The sequence below is a fragment of the Schistocerca serialis genome, chromosome 2, assembly GCF_023864345.2.
Source record: "Schistocerca serialis cubense isolate TAMUIC-IGC-003099 chromosome 2, iqSchSeri2.2, whole genome shotgun sequence".
Lineage (NCBI taxonomy): Eukaryota > Metazoa > Arthropoda > Insecta > Orthoptera > Acrididae > Schistocerca > Schistocerca serialis.
In genome coordinates this window covers 885,603,641-885,617,483 of record NC_064639.1, presented here as the reverse complement: position 1 = coordinate 885,617,483, position 13,843 = coordinate 885,603,641, and positions in this window count along the sequence as shown.

Below are 13,843 nucleotides of genomic sequence, written 5' to 3'. Positions count from 1 at the left end.
ATACCATTTTAATGTCTTTCTCAACAGACTGCTATATGCACTCGTCTGATCAAAAAAGTGAATAGACGTTTTTCCTTATTATACTCAGTAACAATTTTTAGTTTCTGATCAGCCACTCTTTGTGGTGTCATGATTTTCCATTTCACTCAAATGCACACATCAGTTTATCTTCAGCAAGCAGAATTGCCACCTCAATGGTAAACTGAATATAATCAGCTCCCTGCTCAATAGCTTAAGAACATTTTTCCACTTTATCAAGAATTTATATACTAAGTTGAAGGCAAAACCCATTACAAATTGCAGTAGTTTTAAAAGAATTTTTTATTTAACTTGTGCACACATCTGCATTTTGTCTTATTTACAAGGCATTTTCAGTAAGTGTCGTGATATATTACATGATTATTTTGCACATTTGGATTATAAATTTAAAACAGTTCATTGAAGTTTTGTAATAAAATGGAAACCAACTTACAGACCAGCGTCTTATTCATTATCTGTAAGCCAAGTAGCGTTCTCTCAGTTGACAAACTCAACACAAACTCACACATAAAACAACAAACATTTTAAAAAGAGAAGGCATGAACATAGCATTCAAAACAGACAAACATTCCAAAAATTATAGAAAACACAGACAACTAAAAGGAAGCAAGACTATATCAATTACAATGCAAGCTTACAACACAAATTAGAAATTTCTGTCAAAGCAATATTTACACCTTTCTATCCCACATGCAGACAGAAAACTGGCAGGATATATATCAGTCTCGAAATGTAGATGACAAATTGGAGACTTTTCTAAATAGTTGTAGTTATTATTTCAACTTCTACTTTCTCTTAAAAACAAAAAAATATTTCCAATAACAGTAAATTCCCAAGTGGATAACCCCAGGTATTTCACCTCAACAAAAAGAAAAAGAGAACTCTTCAACATCAGCAACACCGAATTTGGCAATACTAAAGAATTTAAGAATTACTTTACCAAATATAAAAAATCATTAGAAATGTAGTTAATGCAGCCAAAAATCTGCAAAATGTTACCTGCTCAAATTATTAGCTAACAAAAGTAAATGCATGTGGAAAATCATTAGTACACACAGTGGCAGAAATCAACAGCTGACAAGTAATATGAACCTAAAAATAAATGGGAAATTAATCACAAACGAAAAAGAAATAGCAGATGAATTTAATTCACATTTTATTAAAAATGTTTGAAGTCTCACAGACCACTTTATAAATAACCATCTCTCAAACATAGAACAAAAGAACTGCACTGACATACTGTTCTTATTACCATCAACAGAGGCAAAAATAGAAAAAAATATTCATACAAAAATTAAGAAAAAGTCCTCTGCAGGACAAGATCAGAACCCCTGCTTCCTTCTCCATAACCGCAGCAGCCTCATAAGTAAACCATTGTCCCATATAATGAAGTCTTCATTTGTCTATGGCATATTTCCTAATAAACTCAAGACTGCAAAAGTCATACCCATTCATAAAATAGGAAGTAAAGATGATATCAGCAATTACGGGCCAATATTAGTACTCTCAGTATTCAGCAAAATATTTGAATATACTATGGCAGACAGACTAAATTCATTTCTAGATTATACCTTAACACTAGTAGACAGGAAGTTTCCAGCCATAGGCATTTTCTTGACCTAACAAAGCCATTTGATATGGTCAATCAGAATATACTGCTCCAAAAAATTTATTTCCATGGAATGAGGGGCATTGGCCATGACTGGTTTAAAAGCTAACTCAAAGACAGAAACCAATGTGTCCAAAAGAATGTAACCAATCGACCAGGAATTGCTAATACTGTACAGTCATCTACCCAAATCACAGAACATGTAGTTCTACAAGGCTCCGTGTTGGGACCCTTATTATTCTTACTTTATGTAATTGACCTCCCCTTAAATTTACAAAATAACGGACTTGGCTGATGATACCACAATCATGGTATCTGACTCAAATTAACATCTTCAAGACGCAATAAACAGGAGCACAGCACAACTAAACTCATGGCTTAATAAGAACAGACTACTCCTAAAGAGGGGCAGCCGCCTTTTCAGTAGTTGCAGGGGCAACAGTCTGGATGATTGACTGATCTGGCCTTGTAACACTAACCAAAACGGCCTTGCTGTGCTGGTACTGCAAACGGCTGAAAGCAAGGGGAAAATACAGCCGTCATTTTTCCCGAGGGCATGCAGCTTTACTGTATGATTAAATGATGATGACACCCTCTTGGGTAAAATATTCCGGAGGTAAAATAGTCCCCTATTCAAATCTCCGGGTGGGGACTACTCAAGAGAAAGAAAACTGGCGTTCTACAGATCGGAGCATCGAATGTCAGATGCCTAAATCAGGAAGGTAGTTTAGAAAATTTAAAAAGGGAAATGGATAGGTTAAAGTTAGATATAGTGGGAATTAGTGAAGTTCCGTGACAGGAGGAACAAGACTTTTGGTTTGGTGAATACAGGGTTATAAATACTAAATGAAATAGGGGTAATGCAGGAGTAGGTTTAATAATGAATAAAAAATAGGAGTACGGGTAAGCTATTACAAACAGCATAGTAAACGCATTATTGTGGCCAAGATAGACACGAAGCCCATGCCTACTACAGTAGTACAAGTTTATATGCCAACTAGCTCTGCAGATGATGAAGAAACTGATGAAATGTATGATGAGATAAAAGAAATTATTCAGGTAGTGAAGGGAGACGAAAATTTAATAGTCTTGGGTGACTGGAATTCAACAGCAGGAAAGGGAAGAGAAGAAAACGTAGTAGCAGAATATGGATTAGGGCTAAGTAATGCAAGAGGAAGCCGCCTGGTAGAATTTTGCACAGAGTATAACTTAATCATAGCTAACACTTGGTTCAAGAATCATTAAAGAAGGTTGTATGCATGGAAGAAACCTGGAGATACTAGAAGGTTTCAGATAGATTATATAATGGTAAGACAGAGATTTAGGAACCAAGTTTTAAATTGTAAGACATTTCCAGGGGCAGATGTGGACTCTGACCACAATCTATTGGTTATGAACTGTAGATTAAAACTGAAGAAACTGCAAAATGGTGGGAATTTAAGGAGATGGGACCTGGACAAATTGATAGAACCAGAGGTTGCACGCAGTTTCAGGGAGAGAATAAGGGAACAATTGACAGGATTGGGGGAAAGAAGAAGAATGGGTAGCTTTGAGTGATGAAATAGTGAAGGCAGCAGAGGATCGAGTAGGTAAAAAGACGAGGGCTAGTAGAAATCCTTGGGTAACAGAAGAAATATTGAATTTAATTGATGAAAGGAGAAAATATAAAATGTCGTAAATGAAGCAGGCAAAAAGGAATACAAACGTTTCAAAAATGAGATCGAGAGGAAGTGCAAAATGGCTAAGCAGGGATGGCTGGAGGACAAATGTAAAGATGTAGAGGCTTATCTCATGAGGGGTGAGATAGATACTGCCTACAGGAAAATTAAAGGGACCTTTGGAGAAAAGAGAACCACTTGCATGGATATCAAGAGCTCAGATGAAAACCCAGTTCTAAGCAAAGAAGGGAAAGCAGGAAGTTGGAAGGAGTATGTAGGGGGTCCATACAGGGGCGATGTTCTTGAGGACAATATTATGGAAATGGAAGAGGATGTAGATGAAGATGAAATGGGATATATGATACTGCATGGAGTGTTTGACAGACCACTGAAAGATCTAAGTCGAAACAAGGCCCAGGAAGGAGACAACATTCCATTAGAACAACTGATAGCCTTGGGAGAGCCAGCCCTGACAAAACTCTACCATCGGGGTGTTGACAGATGTGAAAATTATCGAACTATCAGTTTAATAAGTCACAGCTGCAAAATACTAACATGAATTCTTTACACACGAATGGAAAAACTGGTAGAAGCTGACCTCGGAGGAGATCAGTTTGGATTCCGCAGAAATATTGGAGCACGTGAGGCAATACTGACACTACGACTTATCTTAGAAGAAAGATTAAGGAAAGGCAAACCTACGTTTCTAGCATTTGTAGACTTAGAGAAACCTTTTGACAATGTTGACTGGATACTCTCTTTCACATTCTGAAGGTGGCAGGGGTAAAATAAAGGGAGCGAAAGACTATTTACAATTTGTACAGAAACCAGATGGCAGTTTCAACAGGCGAGGGGGATGAAAGGGAAGCAGTGGTTGGGAAGGGAGTGAGACAGGGTTGTAGCCTATCCCCAGTGTTATTCAATCTGTATATTGAGCAAGCATTAAACGAAACAAAAGCTAAATTGGGAGTAGGAATTAAAATCCATGGAGAAGAAATAAAAACTTTGAGGTTCGCCAATGACATTGTAATTCGGTCAGAGACTGCAAAGGACTTGGAAGAGCAGTTGAAAGGAATGGACAGTGTCTTGAAAGGAGGGTATAAGATGGACATCAACAAAAGCAAAACGAGGATAATGGAATGTAGTCGAATTAAGTCGGGTGATGCTGAGGGAATTAGATTAGGAAATGAGACACTTAAAGTAGTAAAGGAGTTTTGCTATTTGGGGAGCAAAATAACTGATGATTGTCGAAGTAGAGAGGATATAAAATGTAGACTGGCAATGGCAAGGAAAGCGTTTCTGAAGAAGAGAAATTTGTTAACATCGAGTATTGATGTAAGCGTCAGGAAGCCGTTACTGAAAGTATTTGTATGGAGTGTAGCCATGTATGGAAGTGAAACATGGACGATAAATAGTTTAGACAAGAAGAGAATAGAAGCTTTCGAAATGTGGTGCTACAGAAGAATGCTGAGGATTAGGTGGGTAGATCACATAAGTTATGAGGAGGTATTGAATAGAATTGGGGAGAAGGGGAGTTTGAGGCACAACTTGACTAGAAGAAGGGATCGGTTTGTAGAACATGTTCTGAGGCATCAGGGGATCACTAATTTAGTACTAGAGGGCAGTGTGAAGGGTAAAAATCGTAGAGGGAGACCAAGAGATGAATACACTAAGCAGATTAAAAAGAATGTAGGTTGCAGTAGGTACTGGGAGATGAACAAGCTTGCACAGGATAGATTAGCTTGGAGAGCTGCATCAAACCAGGCTCAGGACTGAAGACCACAACAATAACAACTCCTAAATATAAAAAAGACAGTTGGTAGGTATTACTTTCCACAAAGTAAAAAAAAAAAACACCAATACCAAATATATAACTGAATGATGATAAAATCAACTATGTAAAGGAAACCAAATTTTTGGGGGTTACCATTATTGATACACTTACAGAGAAAAGTCATATTGATATAACCTGTACCAAATTGAGTAAAGTATGTTTCATGATTAGACAAATAAGGAATATTGTTAATACAAGTACCTTCACATCAATGTACTATGCTCTTTTCCACTCTGTATTAAGCTACGGAATTATCTTTGGGGCCACAGTGCAGAAGCAGTGAGGCTGTTTAAACTAAAAAAAAAAAGTTAGAATAATATTATCTAAACCACAGAAGGAATCTTGTGAACCACTGTTCCAGAATCTGAAGATATTACCCATCCGACATCAGTACATACTGGACCTACTATGTTTCACCAAGAAAAATATTAGCAAATTAGATATAAATTCAGACTGGCACCAACATGATACAAGGTCAAAGAACTCTTTATGAGTGATTCCCCATTCAACAAAACTATAAGGAAAGGTGTCAAGTATATGGGAATAAAACTCTACAGTCATCTCCCAAGAGCAGTGATGAACATTACACAAGTGAAGGATTTTATAGTAAACCTACAGTCACTCCTAATTAAACACTGCCTCTGCAGCATACAGGAATTCCTTGAAAACAACCTGCTTTAAGGAACTGCTATAAGGAACTGTTCAACAACAACATCAGATAATGGATCCCAAACTATTGACCTTATGTAACATAACTGAATGTAAGTTTTATTGGTATAAATGCTAAATTGTGGTACAGAGTAAATATAAGACCTAAGTACATTACATAAATATGTAATCATTTTATAGATTCATTGACACATACCTCTTCTTATAAATGCCTAATATGTAGCAAATGACCTGTCCTGTATCATGATGTGCATTTCTGTACAATGTGTGGGGATCAAAATAAATAAATAACACAATGTGGAAGACAAATCGGCAGAACATTTGACATCCAGTACATAAAACATATCAGAGCTTGGAAATATGGGATACTCCACTCAACTTTTGGAGAATATTTAAGAAAAAATAATCACAAACCTACTACAAAAGAGAAAGATATGAAAACAGAATAAATAATGAAAGTCGCGTCCTAACCCTACAAAAAATTGTCTCATACACAGAACAAAGTGTGGAAAGGACCTACCATTAAATGACCAAATAAGAACTAAGGACAATTAGTAATTTCATGACTATTTTAAATCATATAAAAATCAACATGGTTGTCTGAAGCCTGGCAAGTGTACAATTGGCAGTTTGTATTCTGCTCTAGGAGTAAATATAAACCAATGTTGTTAGTTACAATGATAAAACATGGAGAACTGCGATTCTGAATTTAACCAAAGAATTGTATTCTGCAAATTTAAGATGGAAACATCACATATTAAGAAATAACGTGAAGCCTAAAGTAGGTACCAGAGAGCGATGAAACATGTCTTGTGATCGAAAAACATTATGTTTCACAGAGTACAGATTTTTAAAATTGTGCTAAAGCTGTCAATATATTTGAAACTAAACATTTTACTCAACATTATTGACCAAATTTGCCTGCTTAGTCATCTTCAAGTGAATATTTACATACATTTGTACTCACATAGCTTTAAGAGATATTACTTTAGATTATAAAAGGAACAGGGCTTCAGAGAATACTCCAAGGCCATCAGGATTTCGTAAACCATACAAAACGCATAACTGAAGTTAAAGTGCATAGTCGCATATCCAGATTCACAGTGAAGTACCTGGTATTAAACTTTTCAGTGTGGTTTTCGAGATGTCAGTTTCCTTGGAGTATTGGGACTGAGTTACCTTTTGTCTGGTTCTTTACTATGACATAATGCCATATGTGTCAGAAAATGAAGATGTGCACTTGATACTGAGTGAACAATTCAAACTAGCCAATCATGTGGAATGAAATATATCACTTCAAATAAAGTGACTGCTTGTATGGGAAACATTAATTAAAACCAAATTTCTTTAATAAACCGAGAAAGTAACATCATTCGTGGAAGACAATAGATGCTTGATTACTAATAACATGAAAATCAAATCAAATCAGGAAACTGAAACTAATAACCTATTTTAGTGCTCTGTGATTATGTGAATGTGTTTTAATTCCCTTGATAGCTGCCAGCCACAGTAATCCATTTTGCTTTCATTTGATGTGAGAGCTACAAAGGAAGAAAAAACAGCAAAACGTCGAAGTGTAAACATGTGTCACTTGGAGACTACCCTCACTACAGCCACAGCCTACAACAACTCAGACTGCTCTGTGCCTGTGTAAATGTGGCACCTTGGGTGCGCCAGAAAAATTTTTCCTGGTGGCATCTGGCTGCTTGCTAATATTGCTCATACAGCTGACAGCCAGAAGCTGGAGAAGGCGCTATTGATAAGCGATTCCAGTTCTGCGCGTGAGTGTGAGCCCACTGGCAACTACTCAAGGAAACACTTACAGAAATGCATGACACTGTAGACACAGGAAATGGCAGTAACAGTGCTATATTTCGCAAACAGAGTGACCAAAAGGAAACCTATAAGTCCTTAACCAGTTTACCAAATGAGACAAAGCCGTCTAACTTACAAATATTGAATTAGACGCTCATCTGTTGGTACCTTTCCATTTTATTATAAAAACTTTCAACTAATTGTTTTAAATCTATAACCTTAAACTATCTGGATTCATGTTTGGAAACATGTTTCGAAACACAGAAACATCTATCCGTAGCAGTGTCGGTACAGATCAAAGGAAACATGTTTCAGGCTAGCTTCCACTTGTCACCGCTGCACGGCGCTAGCATGTGTGTGTATGTGTCGTCAACTGTAAAGTGGTGTTTTGTTTACTGTAGTGTCGTTTTCGCTTTATTTTTCTAAAATAATGGCGTGGTCAAGGCAGCAAATTGTTGATTTAATTGCCATGTACCAGGAGGAGGATTGCTTATGGAATGTCCGGAGCAAGGAAAACAAAACACTATTAAAAAACACGATATACTTGCAAAAATTCCAGCAGCTTTTGGCACGGACAAGGGAAGTATAGAGAGGAAAAAAATACGATCGCTCGTGGTTGCTTACAGGCGCGAGGAAAGAAAAATTATTTGCAGCAGACCATCTGGTAGTGGTGCAGACGCTGCATATGACTCCAACTGGTTCGCCTATCGGCTGCTGCAGTTCTTCGACGATGTTCATGAGCCGAAGGATAAAACAGATATTGTGGAAAATGAGGTACTAAAATTATGCTTGTTTGTCTTTATTTGTATTTTATGGTATACAGTGACAATCACCCGTAGTTATTTTGCCATGGTACACTTCATTGTGTGCTTAAAAAGCAAACTCGTCTCGGATTTGTTTATTCGTGGAAGCAGCTTTCCTTGGTATATTCTGTGCTGCAGTGAAAACTGATGCTGATGCAGTGTCATCTCGTCTCCAGGTGCCTGGAATCACCTCACCTGTTTGTAAATCGTAGGAGTCGAAGCTTCCATGTGGGGTGTACTGGTTCCTTGCCTCAGCATTTCGCCTTAAAAAATTGTGGAGACACACAGCTGTAAGTGTGACAGTTTTTGCCTTATCCGGCTGCGGCAACATAGCTTTTCTAAACACACGAAAAACTGAAGCCATACTGCCGAAAGTGTTCTCAACAACCATTCTGGCCCTAGAAAGTCTGTAATTAAAAACTCTCTCTTTTGAACCTTTAACATGTTTTCCCAGGTAGGGTTTCATGTTTTCCTGTAAGGGAAAAGCATCGTCTGCTACAAAAACATATGGTAGGGCCTTGTGCCACCTGATAATCATTCAGCTTGTGGCAAGTTAAGTTTCTTTTTGTTATTAACTCGCTTATGCTCACGTTTTTGAACACACCACCTTCTGATATTCTGCCTTGGCAACCGATATCTGCGTACAAAAAGTTGTAGCTGGCATGCTGAATGAACCTTTATAATTATAATATTCACTTCCACTGGCAGCAGGGCACTGTAGCACGATATGTTTCCCATCAATTGCTGCGACACAGTGGGGGAACTGAAGAATCTGTGAGAACAAACATGCCAGTTCCACGCCAGTCGCATGTATCTGAAAGAAAGAAATTTGATTTCAGGTTTTCGTACATTCGCCAGAGGGCATAAATGAAGATGAAGAGGTTGCGGCTGGACCTTCCAGTCCTCCACCACGAAAAATTGGAAGGATGGGAGGAAAAAAATGCAACAACCCTACAAGATTGCATCTCTAGTATTAACTAAAGTGCTGCAAAAACAAGAAGAGAACAAGAACGGTGAATGTAGTACATATGGGCGGTATGTGGCATCAGTGTCACGGAAATTACCAGAGTTAGAAAGAGCAAAAACAATGCCTTTGCTTAACGAAGTGTTAATGAAACAGCATGTAGCAGTCGACAGTGGGTATGAATGTTGCAGGGATATCATTACCAAGTAATAATTCCCCTGTTACATTTATGAGTTATGGAGACAGTGATAACATAATTGAAGAAGTTGTGCTTGATGAGATATGTAATGTAATTGACAAATAATAACATTTCGAAAATATGCTTATTTAACTATGTTTATCATTTACTTACCTTGAAAAGCATCAAACTTTTCATGTTTATAATTAAAGAAGATAACTGCCTTTAGAATCAGTCATTAGTTTATTGCAATATATGAAGTGTGATGGAGGTGAATTATTGTGCCATTAAGCGTCGGTAAAGGGCTATGATTCTTCTCTTTGCAAACTTGGTTCACTTTGTGCATGAAAGGAATTCTTGTGATGCGTTCCTAGCCGGGAAGCCCGGCGACCGGTGGACATAGATAGTACCTATGGGAGAGCGCCGGTCGCGCTCCTATGTCGGCACGCTTCACAGAGGGCAGGCCCGCAGAGGATTAGCGACAGGCGAAGACGCTGCATACATCAACACGCTGCCAAGGGAAGCCGTGGACATTTGCACGTGTCCCCGAGGCAGCGAAACTATAAACTTAGAGCGAAAAACATCTTTGCCACGATTCTAAGTAACGCGGACAAAGCGTCGAGTTGAATAGCAACAGCACGACTTGGGTGTCCAAGAATCTCAAGTGGACGGGGAATTTTGTCCGTTTCCCGCGAGCAGAACACCTGGGAACGTAGCGGCAATACTCAAAGGGTTTATTTGTACACTCTGTCTCACACAGAGTATCGCTCCCTTTTCCTCGCGGAATGCGACGGCAAGGAGGGAGGAAATTTTGTAAGGGACTTTTTCATTGGCAAGGATCCAACGTTCGCTTTGAAAAATAGTACGAGCTACGTAATTTGCGCAATGGCGGTGACAAGACGCTGTGGGGTGGGAAGGGGGGGGGGGGGTGCGGCTCTCTCTCTCCAGGTGCGAGGAGCGCACTGGTGTTGGGCATTCCGTATATTGCTTCTGAAGAGGCAGGAGTTCACTCTTGACTGCTTCCGATAAGTCGCAAGAATTCTCTTATCGCTTGTCATGAGACAATGCACTTTGCATTCGTCACAAACAGCGTAGAGAGCAAAGTCTGTTGGATCCAAGTAGGCGAGCTTCACTCACTGTGCGCGTTATCAAGAGCTTAACTCAGGATCACATTTTGATTTACTACATGTCCGACGACGGTAGTACTGTTAGAACAGTTTTGAGCTTTGTTTAATGCAGTTTCGCGTAGGTTTGCACTTGCAGAGGGACGCATACCGTCGTCCAGTAATGATAACTTCCAGTAGCAGGTTTCGGTCACTATTTTCAGCGTAGGGCATGCTAGACGCTATCAACTACGTCGCCGGAAGAGTCTTGACGCAGCCGCACGCAATCAGCCGACTCCACCGCCACGCCAACCGCGCTATGAACATGGAAATACATAAAACGCCCGCTTTCCTAGCTGCGCATTCTTCTTTCGCTTTCTTTAATTTCTTTGCAATGTTTAGATGCTCATAAAGACGCAAGGCACAGTACTCACCGTTTGCCGCTTAAGAAAGTCATATGTTCAGCTTTTTTTTTTTTTTTCCTTCCTCATTTATTACACCAGGTCAACCCATCTCGTGTAATTTATTTATATGTTAAATTAGAATGAAGTCATACAATGCTCATGTTAAAAGGCAAATACCAGGGCAGGCACCTTATATAATTCACTTGTTGTGAGCTCTTGGTGTCAATTCAATTCTATTTGTCGGTTTTTTTATCCTTTTTACAGTATCTGGCGAACCAATTTTTTTTTGTTTATCATTATTTGAATAATTTGTAAGTGAATGTTTAATGAATTTGATAAAATTTCAATAATTATTGCACATACAGTTTGATGCAGTTTCACTGAATAAACCACTTATATGTTGAACAACACTCCTTGCCTTTCATTTATAGAATCTAAATAAAATTCCCATCTCTTTCTCCCTCCCACGCGTGGTATCTTGCAACCTTTACATAATCCTTCAGTATTTCCACCAGAGCTCTGCATACTTCAGGTACTATTTGAAATATTGCTTGCTTCGAAAAGTGAAATAAATACGCAAGGCTCTGAAATGAATCTCCTGTTTCCAGAAATCAATTTTTGAAACAAATGGTGATATCATATTTGCCATATATTCAAAATCGGTATATGACATTCGAGTGAAGTTACGGAAGCCAGAGCCTTCTTCCATACTCAGCTCACGTAGCAAGTTATTTCCGCCAGTTTCTCTATAAAATGTTTTTCTTCACCAACGACGAAGACGCCTTTATTTTGCTTGTGTAAACCTTCTAGCATTAATAATGCAACATTTCATATCATTATTGTTTCTTCGACACCAGACATAACGAACACAACAATACAAGGAGCACTGCAGACGGCGTGAACACGGTGAACACACAACGAGAAATGTTTGCTGCCAGTGTGAACGAAAACGGAGACCAAAAACAAAGTCGGAAACATTTGCGAAACATCGCCGAAAACAATGTTTCCAACAGAAACATGTTTCCAGTGGCAGTGTGTACGCGGCTTTACATGCAAATAAAAAATCGTGCAATGTTTCAGAACACCCACTAAAGATGACTTGTCAACAAGGCGAAGGGTGTCTGGTTGCACAAGTTAAATAAAAAAACTTAATGTGGAGCATGCAAAAGGCGTTTTTCTCCTAAGCTATTGCAGTCTATATGTGGTGTCACCGCCAGACACCACACTTGCTAGGTGGTAGCTTAAATCGGCCGCGGTCCATGTAGTACATGTCGGACCCGCGTGTCGCCACTGTGATCGCAGACCTAGCGCCACCACCAAGGCAGGTCTCGTGATACGAGAGAGCACTCGCCCCCAGTTGTACGCGAACCTAGCTATCGCCCAGTTGTACGAGAACCTAGCTACCGCCCAGTTGTACGAGAACCTAGCTACCGCCCAGATGTACGAGAACCTAGCAAGGCGCCATTTGTATCACTGCCTATAGCTTACGAGTATTCAAGAGAGATGTATTCCAAGGACTAAATAAAAGATAAGTAATAAGCATCTACATACTTTTCTTCTTATTCATTTATAAGTTCTCATGTTCCAGACTTCACGCCCGTCTGCTTTAGCCGTGCGTGCCCTATCGGCTACAGCGTTAGTCTAGAGTTCATTTTCAGCAATCTCAACTTCACGGTGTCGGCCCAGCTACCGACACAACATTTATTGGCGACGAGCAAAAGAGTTTGTATTCATTCGTTTACAACATTGGCGACGATTTAAAGTGTTCTGATTGCTTACATTTAATTGTGTCATGGCTTCGCCACATTCTCCAGATGTACTGTCCGAATTTTATCGCTTGCAGAATCAGCAGACGCAGGCGTTACTGGATGCCCTTGGACAGCTCGTCCAGGGTCAACGTGCCATTCAAACCGATACGGCCGCCGCCGCTTCTTCGCTACCGCTGCCACTAAACGCTGTTGCACCTCCCTTTCGACCATACGTGGCAGCCGATGAGACGTGGCAAGAGTGGTCTCGCCAGTTCAGCTTTCACCTTGCTGCCTACAGAATTCAAGGTAATGAGCGGCAGCCGTTTTTGCTTTCTTGTGTCGGTGTGTCCACATACCGTGTGATAGTGAAATTGTTTCCCTGACGAGACGTAGCAACTCTGTCCTACGAGGAAATTTTGTCTGCATTAGATGCCTATTTCAAAGAAACAGTTAATGTGGTTGCAAAACGGTATACGTTCTTTCGTACAAAACGTACGGCCGGTCAAACTAATAGGGAGTGGGTAGCAACATTGCAAGGACTTACTAGGGACTGTGCCTTTGAATGTGACTGTGGTCTTTCTTATTCAGATACAATGGTGCGTGATGCAATTGCACAGAACGTTTCTGATGTTCGCATACGGGAGCAAATTTTGAAACTAGTTAATCCCTCCCTTCAACAAGTGATAGACATATTGGATAGACAGGACACACTTGACTGTGCTCAGGAATCTTTTGAAACTTCGCCAGCCGTGTGTAACATTAACCGGCCCGCTGGACGCGCTGCGCGGCCCGGTAACCGGGCCTTGCGCACGTCGACACAGCGACCGCCGCGTGCTAAGCCAGGTGTGCCGCGCCAGCCCACGACTGTAGTGAAATCGTGCCCGCGGTGTGCTACTAGACATTCGCGTGAACATTGCCCGTCACGCCAAGCTATTTGCTTTTTCTGCAATAAGAAAGGACATGTTCAAAGTGTTTGCCAGACAAAGCTCAGATCAGACAATCACAATCATTCCAGGCCC